This window comes from Leopardus geoffroyi, chromosome D2 (genome assembly GCF_018350155.1).
Source record: "Leopardus geoffroyi isolate Oge1 chromosome D2, O.geoffroyi_Oge1_pat1.0, whole genome shotgun sequence".
NCBI classification, from domain to species: domain Eukaryota; kingdom Metazoa; phylum Chordata; class Mammalia; order Carnivora; family Felidae; genus Leopardus; species Leopardus geoffroyi.
This window is the reverse complement of record NC_059334.1, coordinates 80,589,747-80,600,836: the sequence shown is the minus strand read 5'-3', so window position 1 is coordinate 80,600,836 and position 11,090 is coordinate 80,589,747. Positions and strand designations below refer to the sequence as shown.

The 11,090-nt window shown below is 55.6% G+C and overlaps 1 long non-coding RNA gene across 2 annotated transcripts; it reads left to right on the top strand.

Annotated features, from left to right (window-relative positions):
* The first annotated feature begins 1,388 nt into the window (after positions 1–1,388).
* On the top strand, positions 1,389–10,885 carry LOC123577174. 2 transcript variants are annotated; one of them, XR_006701742.1, is made up of 5 exons: positions 1,389–3,539; positions 4,266–4,473; positions 10,001–10,091; positions 10,312–10,409; positions 10,842–10,885. It is a non-coding gene; the product is annotated as an uncharacterized LOC123577174 (long non-coding RNA). The 2 variants fall into 2 exon arrangements; XR_006701741.1 differs by having other exon boundaries at positions 10,001–10,409.
* The last annotated feature ends 205 nt before the right edge of the window (positions 10,886–11,090 follow it).

Genomic DNA, 11,090 nt, shown 5'->3' with positions numbered 1-11,090 from the left:
AGTGCCCCTGACCCATGTAGCCCATCCCCCCTCCCACACCCCCTCCCGCAACCCTCTGTTCTCCATATTTATGAGTCTCTTCTGTTTTGTCCCCCTCCCTGTTGTTATATTATTTTTGTTTCCCTTCCCTTACGTTCATCTGTTTTGTCTCTTAAAGTCCTCATAGGAGTGAAGTCGTATGATTTTTGTCTTTCTCTGACTAATTTCACTTAGCAGAATACCCTCCAGTTCCATCCACGTAGTTGCAAAGGGCAAGATTTCATTCTTTTTGATTGCTGAGTAATACTCCATTGTGTGTATAGACCACATCTTCTTTATCCATTCATCCATCGATGGACATCTGGGCTCTTTCCATACTTTGGCTATTGTTGCTAGTGCTGCTATCAACATGGGGGTGCATGTGTCCCTTCGAAACAGCACACCTGTATCCCGTGGATAAATGCCTAGTAGTGCCATTGCTGGGTCGTAGGGTAGTTCTGTGTTCAGTTTTTTGAGGAACCTCCATACTGTTTTCCAGAGTGGCTGCACCAGCTTGCATTCCCATTTTTTAAAAATCTTAAAAAATTTTTTTTTTAACATTTATTTATTATTACTGAGAGACAGAGAGACCCAGAGCATGAGCAGGGGAGGGGTAGAGAGAGGGGGAGAACAGAATCTGTAGCAGGCTCCAGGCTCTGAACTGTCAGCACAGAGCCCGATGCGGGGCTGGAAGTCAAAAACCGTGAGATCATGACCTGAGCCGAAGTCCGTCGCCTAACCAACTGAGCCACCCAGGCGCCCCCTGGGAAATCTTAATGAGCCTGGAGACCCATGCCCATCGTCAACAAGTCAGGAATGAATTTACCCCAAGAATGATGGACTCCATCTCCAGGAGGCAGAACAGAGTTGCTGGGCAGTCTTGGATGCCCATCGCGAATCTTCAGTGTTATTACCTTCATTCTGCAGATAGAGCCAAGGTTCAGAGAGGCTAAGTAACTTACCCAAGAACACATAGCCACTGAGGGACCGGAATCCTAACCCAGGCGGGCTGCTGCCCAAGCCCACGCTCAGAGCGCTCTTTTACGCCACGTCTTAGTCTGCTTGGGCTTCCGTAACAAAATGTCATAGGCTGGGACGGAGGCGGGGTGGGGGGCCGGCGGTGCTTCGCCAACAGAAATTAATTTTCTCATGGTTCTGGAGGCTGGAAAGTCCCAGATCAAGCCCCGCCACAGTTTGCAGGGAGAGCCCTCTTCCTGGCTTGCAGATAATACCTTCTCTCTGTGTCCTCACATGTTAGTGAGAGGTATCTCTTTCTCCCTCTCTTTTTTTTTTAAAGTGTATTTATTTTGAGCGGGGGCGGGGTAGAGAGAGAGGTTCCTCACTGTCAGCACAGAGCCTGACGTGGGGCTCGAACCCACACACCTTAAGATCATGACCCGAGCCGAAGTTGAATGCTTAACCGACTGAGACCCCTCGGTGCCCCTCTCCCTCTCCTTATAAGAGCCACCAGTCCTACCAGACTAGATTGCTCCCTAATTACCTCCTAAAGGCCCCATCTCCAAATACAGCCACGCCGGGGGTTAGGGCCTCAACCTCTGAATTTTGGTGGGGCCCAGTCCAGTCCCCAGCACCAGCCATTAGAAAGAGGAGCCAGCCAGCAGCCCAGTCTCGAATGCAGGCGGCCGCACAGAGCTCTGTCCCTGGCTCACTCCCAAACCCTCCCACCAGAATCCTAGAACCAGAGCGCCTGCAAGCAGAAGCCAGCAGAGCTGCGTGCGCTAGACTGTGCGTCAATCAGGGAGCTTAGTTGAAGCAGCTGAAGTTAATTTTGCTCATTAAAGCCAAGCGGAAATGCATTAAATGCTACGGAGCAGCTCACAGGACGGGCCAGACATCTAGGTCTGGAGGCTGCGCGGCCGGGAGCAATGTTCGACGTCACTCTGCAGAGCTGTCCCGGGGCAGGCACCCGGGACAGTGGGAACGGACACCTCCACGTGTGCTAGTGACCCCGATAGTGAATGGCTGGCCGCTGCGGCTTGAGCCCAACCCTGGAAGCCTCTAGAACTGCCACGTGGGTACCTCTGCTGCCCCCAACCTGTCCAGACTCTGTGTCACTGGCTCCCGTGGGCACCTCATTGGCACCTTATCAAATGTCCGTTCCCCTGGATGCCAGGGAGGCCGGGAAGGCAGGGGTTTCTGGCATTTCCAGCCTCTGTAATGGGATGGGGTCTCCACCTTTCTCCAAGCTCCACGAAGCAGGGAAGGGGTATACAAGGATGGCCAAAAAGAATGACATTCATCAGAGAAGCAGAATCACTAGGAGGTTATATATATGTATGTCTGCGCGTGTGTGTACGTGTGTGTGTATACATACATATAAATACATATATGTGTGTATAGATATGTATATATATCCATCTCTGGGTCTCTGGTCCCCCTGTTTTGGCCTCATCTCCCCAGTGAGAGGCTTTCCCGGGAGGGATGTGACCCGACTGGTGGCCAGCAGGATGTAGGTCAATGTGTTGGGGCTCTGCGTGCAAGCCCCTCTGTGCTCAGAGCAGGGTGGAGGAGGGCAGACCTCACGGTCAAGCGCTGACGTCCCATGCTGGTCCAGGAACATCCGCCGGACTGTTTTCCGTGTGGTCAGTGTGGACAGCATCTCCTCCCCCTGCCCCCTAGGAGTTTTCATTCAGCTTCTTAATAAAATATGGCCAGTCCCCCTGCCCCAGAAAGTTGGCTTGTTATATTTATAGCTCTTGAAAAACTCCCTGCCCAAAGCCTCAAACCCTCCACCCGGCCTCTGCCAACAGTGATCCTTTCCCAGAGCGGCTATTTCCGCCTGGCTCCGGAGGGGTGTGGTGCCCTGGGGCATATGCAGGTACTGGGTGGTGGGCTGACAGGCTGCACCCCAACAGGTTCAAGTTTGCCGGAAAGCAACTTAAGATCACTTTCGGAGAAGGAAGTGTGCCTTATTTAGGGGGAAACGGGAAGAGTCTTGCTGTTTAAGAGTCTGTTGCTTATTATGTATTTTTCATCTCCTTCTTTTTTTTTTTTTTTTTTTAACAGGAAGTAGAACGGGATTATCCGAAGCCTGTTTTTTTTTTTTTTTTTTTTTCCCTACACACCAGGAGCAGAATTCAGAATAATTTTGCTCCACCAAAAGAGACACTTCTGTAAAATTCTCAGGGTGCAGAGTCCTAGCTGGCCCTGCTCCCATGAGAGAGGGCGGTGAGCGACAGAGTGTGAGTTTCTTTTTGCTGTTGTAACTAAGCGGTAGCTTAACACAACACAGATTTATTATCTTACAGGTCTGGAGGTCGGAAGTCCAAAATCAGTCTCATAGGGCTAAGGTCAAGGTGCAGGTCCTGCTGGGGGCTCCGGGGCAGAAGCCTATTCCTTGCCTGTTCCAGTTTCTCAAGGCCACCTCCATTCCTTGCACTGTGGACCCTTCCTCTGTTTGCAAAGCCCGGCAGTGACCTCTGCTTCTGTCATCACTTCTCTGACTCGGGCCTGCTGCCTCTGTCTTCCAAGGGCTTTTGTGACTCCACCGGGCCTGCCAGGTGATCCAGGATAGACTCCTGTCTTTACGTCCTTACTAATTGCATCTGTAAAGTCCCTTTTACCGTGTAAAGTGGCATAGTCGCACTTCTGGGGACTAGGATTGGACAGCTTTGGGGCCATCATTCGGCCAACCACAGCCAGCAAAGCACCTGCCTGGCTTCTCCGATCCTGCCCACTGCCCTGTGAGGCAGGAGGAGAGGGGCTGCGGGGGGTGGGGGGGGGGCCCTTTCACGGTGACTCCCAGAGGCGAATTCACTTGCCCAGGGTTGAGTAGTGAGCGTCAGAGTATAGAGAGGGAACCAGGGCTTCCATATCCAACCCGTTTCTTCCCGCTCGCCCAAACTGGCCCAGTTGGCGGCCTCTCGGCGGGTTGGCTGAGCGCGTGGACGCGGCCTGTGGTGCCACCCACGTTCTAGACCTGCCCCCGTCCCCGCCCGAGACCGCACAGCTGGCAGGTTCCTCAGCCTCGCTACAGCTCCGTCTCCTGGGGAGAAGGACAGCTCTTGTCTCAAAGGGTATTTGTGACGATAAAATATAATGCCATAAAAACAATGCTTTATCGTGTTGCCTACGCGGTAGCTGTTACTGTTACTGATGACAATGGGGCAGGACCCCGAATCTCAGAGGCTCCAGGTCTGTGCACTGGGGTCGCAGGATACTTCGGTTCCTGCCCGCGGTGCTCAGGCTCCTACACACGCTCCGTTTTCTTTGTTTCTCTCTCTTAGGCAACCCTACTCATCCTTCCAGGCCTGACGTAGATGTCGCCACCTCCAGGAAGCCCTCTCTGACTGTGCCAGGTGGAACTGGCTTCTCCTTCCCGATGTTTGCGCCTCCCTTGCCTCTCAGGAGGGGTGACCGTGAACGTGGGGGTGGAAGGAGCCTGGCCTGACCCTTTGCAGATCCACGTTGGAGTCCTGGGCCCATCACCTACCGGTAGGTGTTCTTGGGCTGTTGTGAACCCGATTCCTTACCTGCGACAAGAGGTCGGAAGCTTGCTTCCCAAGGTGCCGTGAGGCCTGAATGAGATCATTCCTGCAAAGCCCCCGCCGTGGGGGTCTCACACGTGTTAAGTCCTCAGTAACGGGTGGCTGTTCACAAGTAAAACATGGAGAGCTCCCCGGTACTGGAGACCGTGGAACCAAAGCGCTAGCCATCTCTGCTTTGGGCTGGAATCACATCACTTAAGGGCTTAGCTCCCGCACACTCGACCCTGGCTACGGCCGTCTTTGAATAGTGAGGATGGGACGGCAAATTAATGACTATGAAGCAGGGGAACTGATTAACACAGGGCGGTCAGGGGGAGCTGAAGATACTTACAGGGTCCTTGGCACTGTTGGGGGGCAGCAACTCAGAGGCCCTGCCCCCGTCTGTGGAGGGGAAGGTCCCTCTCAGGGCTCAGCCGGCTGGAGGCATGTAAGCAGGTGGGGGAGGGCCCCGGTCCCTGCACAGGGGGTGAATGCCCCTCATTCTTCCCGCCTTTGTGCCTTCATCACAGGGTCCTTGTGTTGACCTGCCTCTTTGCCCCCATTGTCTGGGCTCCCGGCCCCATAAGCTGAGTGCTGTCCTGAAGTTGTCTCGTGTCCATAAACGCCTTGTAAAAATCACCAGGGAACAAGACTACTTTATGTTGCTGGTGACTCCAGCCCAGGCCATTAAGTCTGTCCCGACGCAGGGTTGGGGCCTGCGGTGGCCTGGCTCACAGGCTTTGTGTAATCCCCTAATTAGGGCCCCCCGTGCGCCTGGCCCTGAGGGGCTCTGGGAGCCAGCGGACTCTGATTTATATTGTTTGATGCCTTCTACCCCTTCCCTGTGCGTTTTCTCCTTCTGTTTCTTTTCTTTTCTTTTTTTTAAATGTTTGGGGTTTTTGGTTTGTTTGTTTGTTTTTTGAGAGAGAGAGAGAGACAGAGAGAGAGCAAGCAGGGGAGGGCCAGAGAGAGGGAGAGAAAGAGAATCCCAAGCATGTTCCATGCTTATCGCGGAGCCTAACTCGGGGCTCTGTCCCATGACCCTGGGATCACGACCTGAGCTGAAATCAAGAGTCAGACACTTAACCGACTGCGCCACCCAGGCGCCCCTCCTCCAGTTTCTTAATTCCAGTGCCTGGAAGTGACATTCTCCTACTGGGCTCTGCTCTTCTCTCTGTTTTCCCTTCTTAGGGCTCATTCCCAGCTGGAAGCTCAAATTCATAATTCCTCGAGGAAGCACTTTGACCATGACACGGGGTGGGAGGGGAGTGTCCATGGGAGGTGCGCAGGGGAGCAGGGAAGGGGGTACCCAGAGTCTCTCTTCTGTCAGGGTTGGACCCAGACACGGAGGGGAGGGCAGCTGGTGCAGAGAAAAGAGTCCTGACTGTTGCCGAGGCGTAGGGTCCCGAGCTGGCCCTCTACTGTGTGACCCTGGCCATGTGCCTACCCTCTCTGAGCCTGCTTCCTTAACTGGAATTGGAGAAAATAACACAAATCTCTGTGCTTGCCTCATGGGGCTATTCTAAGGCCAGATGGGACAAGGGGTAGGGGCCGGTCTAGCTTTATGGCTTGTGACTTGTGTACAGGTGTGCAGGGCCCCGAGCTCAGAGGACCTGGTATTCGTTTTCACGCTCTCCTGTTGCCGTCTTGAAATTCTTTGTCGTTTGGAACGAGGGCCGGCATTGGCATCTTGCACCGGGCCCTGCAAATTATGTAGCAGCTCCCGGCTAAGAGAAGGGTTTATGGATTGCACGGTGCTCTCCAGACAGAAGGCCCGGGGAAGCCGTAGCAAGAGCAGAGTGAGCCAGGGGGCACTGGCCAGAAACCAGGTCTGAGCAGTAACGTCATAGTGGGTATGGGGGGGTGTGGACAACATAGGGCCGTGGGGGTCATTGCTGGAGCTTTGGCTCCACCCAGAGAAATAGGAAGGCCCCGGAAGGTTTGAACAGAAGAACGGCATTATCTGACCTGCAGTACAGAAAGATCAACTTTGGGGCGCCTGGGGGGCTCAGCCCATTAGCTGTCTGGCTCTTGGTTTCGGCTCAGGTCATGATCTCATGGTACATGAGTTCGAGCCCTACATCGGGCTCTGCACTGACAGCGTGGAGCCTGCTTGGGATTCTCTCTCTCTCTCTCTCTCTCTCTCTCTCTCTCTCTCTGCCCCTCCCCTGTTTGTGCTCTCTCTCTCTCTCAAAATAAATAAAACATAAAAAAAAAAAAAAGGGAGATCAACTTGGCTGGTGTGTTGGGAAGAGACTCCAAGGGTAGAAAGAGGAGAGGAGCTGAAGGCTGATGAGGAACCAGCAGAAATGGTAGCGACTCAGACCCACCTGGGGGGCAGTGGCGCTGGAGGGAAGGGGCAGGATTCTGGAATGTTCTCAAGGGGGAGCCATTGGGACTCGCGACGTGTCAGATGTCATCCAGGGCTTCTGGCCTAAAGACCAACAGGGCGGAAGTGTCGTCCACGGGGCTGGGAGAGGCCGTGGGGCAGGGGCGCGGGTTGGATTTCGGGAGGCTGGGTGTGATTGTCCTGGCAGAAAATCTCCAAAGGGAGCTGCCGGCAATTTGTCCCGTCTGCACCCCCACGCCCCTCGCCCATTGTCTCCCCCTCCCTCCCGTCCTCGAACCCGTCCCGTCCACGGCTGGTCTTGTAACCTGCGTGGACCAGTGGAGCGGGGGCAACCCAGCTGCCATGTGGTAGGGAAGCCGAGGGGGGCGACCGGAGGAGCCCCGTGGAGGGCGGTGAAGGTGACAGGCGGCTCGTACCTACCAGACACGTGGGGGAGGCCCTCTTCTAGTGCCGGCCGAGCTCCCTGAGGAGCGCGGCCACCGGGTGGCTCCGGCCGGCAGCACATGACACAGCAGAACCGCCCGGATGAGCCCAGCCCAGACTCCTGACCCCACGGCGTCATGAGAAATAACGAATCGCTCTTCGGGGTCGCTAAGTGTTGGGGCTGTTGGCCACACAGCAAGAGACGACGCGCACCGATGTCTGTCGGCCATCCAGGCAGAAACACGTCGTGTGGGCAGCGGGATGCGTGAGCCTGGGGCTCGGGAGAGAGATCCCGTCTGGAGACATTGATCTGGGCATCTCGGACCCAGGTGGCGTTGGTCCTGAGACCGGACGGGATGAGCATGGTCGAGTGTGCAGAGGACGAGGGACCGAACCCCGGGGCCCCGGGGTCTTTACGTGGCCAAGACGGGGAGGAGGGGCTGGCGAGGGGGCATAGCGGCTGTGCTGGGGGTCAGGCCCCCCACCAGCACCGGCCAGACCTTCTCCCCACTCTCTGCTGGTGCCATTCCTTCCGACACCACGTCCCCTTGTGCCCGTCCCATGAGAACACGAGCTCATTCAGCTGCGCGTGCCCGCTGTCCTGGGTCCCCCACCTTCCCCTCGTCTCTGAGACGGGGTCCTAGCAGGCCTCATGCCTCCTCACTCCGTCTCAGCCCCGGGCTCGTGGAAAGTTCTGCATCTGCGTGCTCCTCTGGGACCGCGGGACCTCCCTCCGCCCCGCAGGGACAGCCGTGGCCGCCAGGTCCCCAAAGCAGGCGGGAGCCACCTCTCATTGTCCGAACACACCCTCCCGCGGCTGGCTGAGCGCACAGAGCTGGGCACGGGCAGGGAGCCCAGAGTTTTGGCCTCGCGTGCGTGGAAGCAGATGGGAGACCGAAGGGTAGCCAGTCGAGGGAGAGCGGTTGGGGCAGAGGGAACATTCTATGAGAGGCCCCGAGGTCAGAGGGGAAGAAGGGGACGAGGAGGATGGCAGGGGCTGGCGGCGGGGCTGGTGACGTGAGGCTGGAGGGCAGGTGGGGCAGGCAGGTGGGAGCCACCGGCCTCATCAGCCCTGGGGTCCTCGCGGTGTTACGCAAATGCCCCAGACGAGGACCCTTTTGAGAAAACATCGCATCACGCTTGCTGTCCTGTGGGTGATTAAAGACAGGGAACATTAGTACTTTTTGCAACATTAAATGGTGCAAATAGACTAGTGCTTAAAGGGATAAGTTTTATTTGCCCGAAGATTCCAAGATGTGCTCAGCTCAGCTCACTCCGTATGTTGGTGAAGCAGGTCTACACCGCCACCAGATGCCTGCCCGGAGCTCACTGCTGTCAAAGGCTTTGGTGTCCTTTTGCTCAGTTGCTGTGTCTGTGAGATTGGTTTGTTGCTACTTATGTGTGGTCACTGCCCCTTCCCTGCTTCTCTCCCACCTCCCTCTCTCCCTTCCTCCCTTCCTTCCTCCCCCTCCTCTTCCTTCCCTCCTCCCCCTTCCCCTCCCGCCCTCCCTTCGTCCCTTCCTTCCTTCCTTCCTTCCTTCCTTCCTTCCTTCCTTCCTCCTCTTCCTTTCTTCCCCCTCCCCCTTCCCCTCCCGCCCTCCCTTCGTCCCTTCCTTCCTTCCTTCCTTCCTTCCTTCCTTCCTTCCTTCCTCCTCTTCCTTTCTTCCCCCTCCCCCTTCCCATCCTTCCCTCCCTCTCTCCCTCCCTCCCTCCCTTCTTTCCTTCCTTCCTTCCTTCCTTCCTCCCTCCCTTCCTTCCTTCTTTCCTTCCTTCCTTCCTTCCTCCTCTTCCTTTCTTCCCCCTCCCCCTTCCCATCCTTCCCTCCCTCTCTCCCTCCCTCCCTTCCTTCCTTCCTTCCTCCTCTTCCTTTCTTCCCCCTCCCCCTTCCCCTCCCGCCCTCCCTTCGTCCCTTCCTTCCTTCCTTCCTCCTCTTCCTTTCTTCCCCCTCCCCCTTCCCATCCTTCCCTCCCTCTCTCCCTCCCTCCCTCCCTTCTTTCCTTCCTTCCTTCCTTCCTTCCTCCCTTCCTTCCTTCCTTCCTTCCTTCCTTCCTCCTCTTCCTTTCTTCCCCCTCCCCCTTCCCATCCTTCCCTCCCTCTCTCCCTCCCTCCCTCCCTCCCTTCTTTCCTTCCTTCCTTCCTTCCTTCCTTCCTCCCTCTCTCCCTTCCTTCCTTCCTTCCTTCCTTCCTTCCTTCCTCCCTTCCTTCCTTTCTTCCTTCCTTCCTTCCTTCCTTCCTCCTCTTCCTTTCTTCCCCCTCCCCCTTCCCATCCTTCCCTCCCTCTCTCCCTCCCTCCCTCCCTTCTTTCCTTCCTTCCTTCCTTCCTTCCTTCCTCCCTCTCTCCCTTCCTTCCTTCCTTCCTTCCTTCCTTCCTTCCTTCCTCCCTTCCTTCCTTCCTCCCTTCCTTCCTTCCTTCCTTCCTTCCTTCCTTCCTTCCTTCCTTCCTCCTCTTCCTTTCTTCCCCCTCCCCCTTCCCATCCTTCCCTCCCTCTCTCCCTCCCTTCCTTCCTTCCTTCCTTCCTTCCTTCCTTCCTCCTCTTCCTTTCTTCCCCCTCCCCCTTCCCATCCTTCCCTCCCTCTCTCCCTCCCTCCCTCCCTTCTTTCCTTCCTTCCTTCCTTCCTTCCTTCCTTCCTTCCTTCCTTCCTCTCTCCCTTCCTTCCTTCCTTCCTTCCTTCCTTCCTTCCTTCCTTCCTTCCCTCCATTCATCCCTCCCTTCCTCCACAGATTCCACAAGGTCCTCAGCACCTGTGCTGTGGGGGAGGGATGCCAACCCTGTCCTAAGACCCTCACCATTCACACTGTCGCCCTCAAAAAGGTAATAACAGCAGGGAAGGCAAACGAATGCCACCCCTGACAGCATCTCCTTTCACGAGCATCTTCCTGCTGCTGCTGCCTGGCCTTCGTGTCTGTCCCTCCCTGCCCAAGCACCCTTGGGAATCCCTGACGTAGTGGACCGTCACCGGCTCTCCTCCTCTACGGTTATCAGGGCCAGGATCTAATTAACGAGAACTAACAGTCAGCAGTTATTCCGACAGCAGCCGAGACTGTGGCTGTCACAGGGCGTTATCTGGGCCATCTTTCCTGGATCCCAGGGCCTGGACCCCAGAGGTGCTGGTGCTGTCCCGCACACGTGGTAAGTCCTGGAACAAAACCGGCCACCCGCTGCACTTAGATTTTATTCTCTTTATCACCCACCCCTGCCCAACCCCATGCTCCCTCCTCCCAGGAACACCCACCTTAGTGAAGTTAATTTACTCGAGTTTAGTCCTTCCAATCCGTTGTCAATGCATTACGCATTTATTAAGATATAAGTGACTCCCTGAAAAGGATATAGTGCCATTTTGTGTGTGCTTGAAAATCTACTTAGACACTATTGGCCCATAAATCTCATTTTGAGTTTGGTCCTTGTTATATGTAAATCTGGTTCAATATATCTGATGGCTGCATGGGATTTTCTTTTTTCTTCCCTCCCTCCCTCCCTTCCTTTCTTTTTCTTTCTTTCTCCCTTCCTTCCTTCCCTCCCCCCACCCCCCCCGCCTCCCCTCCCACTTTCTTTCTTTCATAGGCTTCATGCCCAGCACCAAACCCAATGTGGGGCTTGAACTCAGGACCCCAAGATCAAGACCTGACCTGAGATCAAGAGTCGGATGCTCAACTGACCGAGCCACCCAGGGGCACCCAGGTGCCCCGGGAGTTTTCACTTTGTGAGTGTACGTATAATTTAGAGTGAAGGTGTGTGTCCCCACAAAACACAGGTGTTGCACTAACCCTGGAGGGGAATGTACTAGGAGGTGGGGCCTTCGGGAGGTCACGA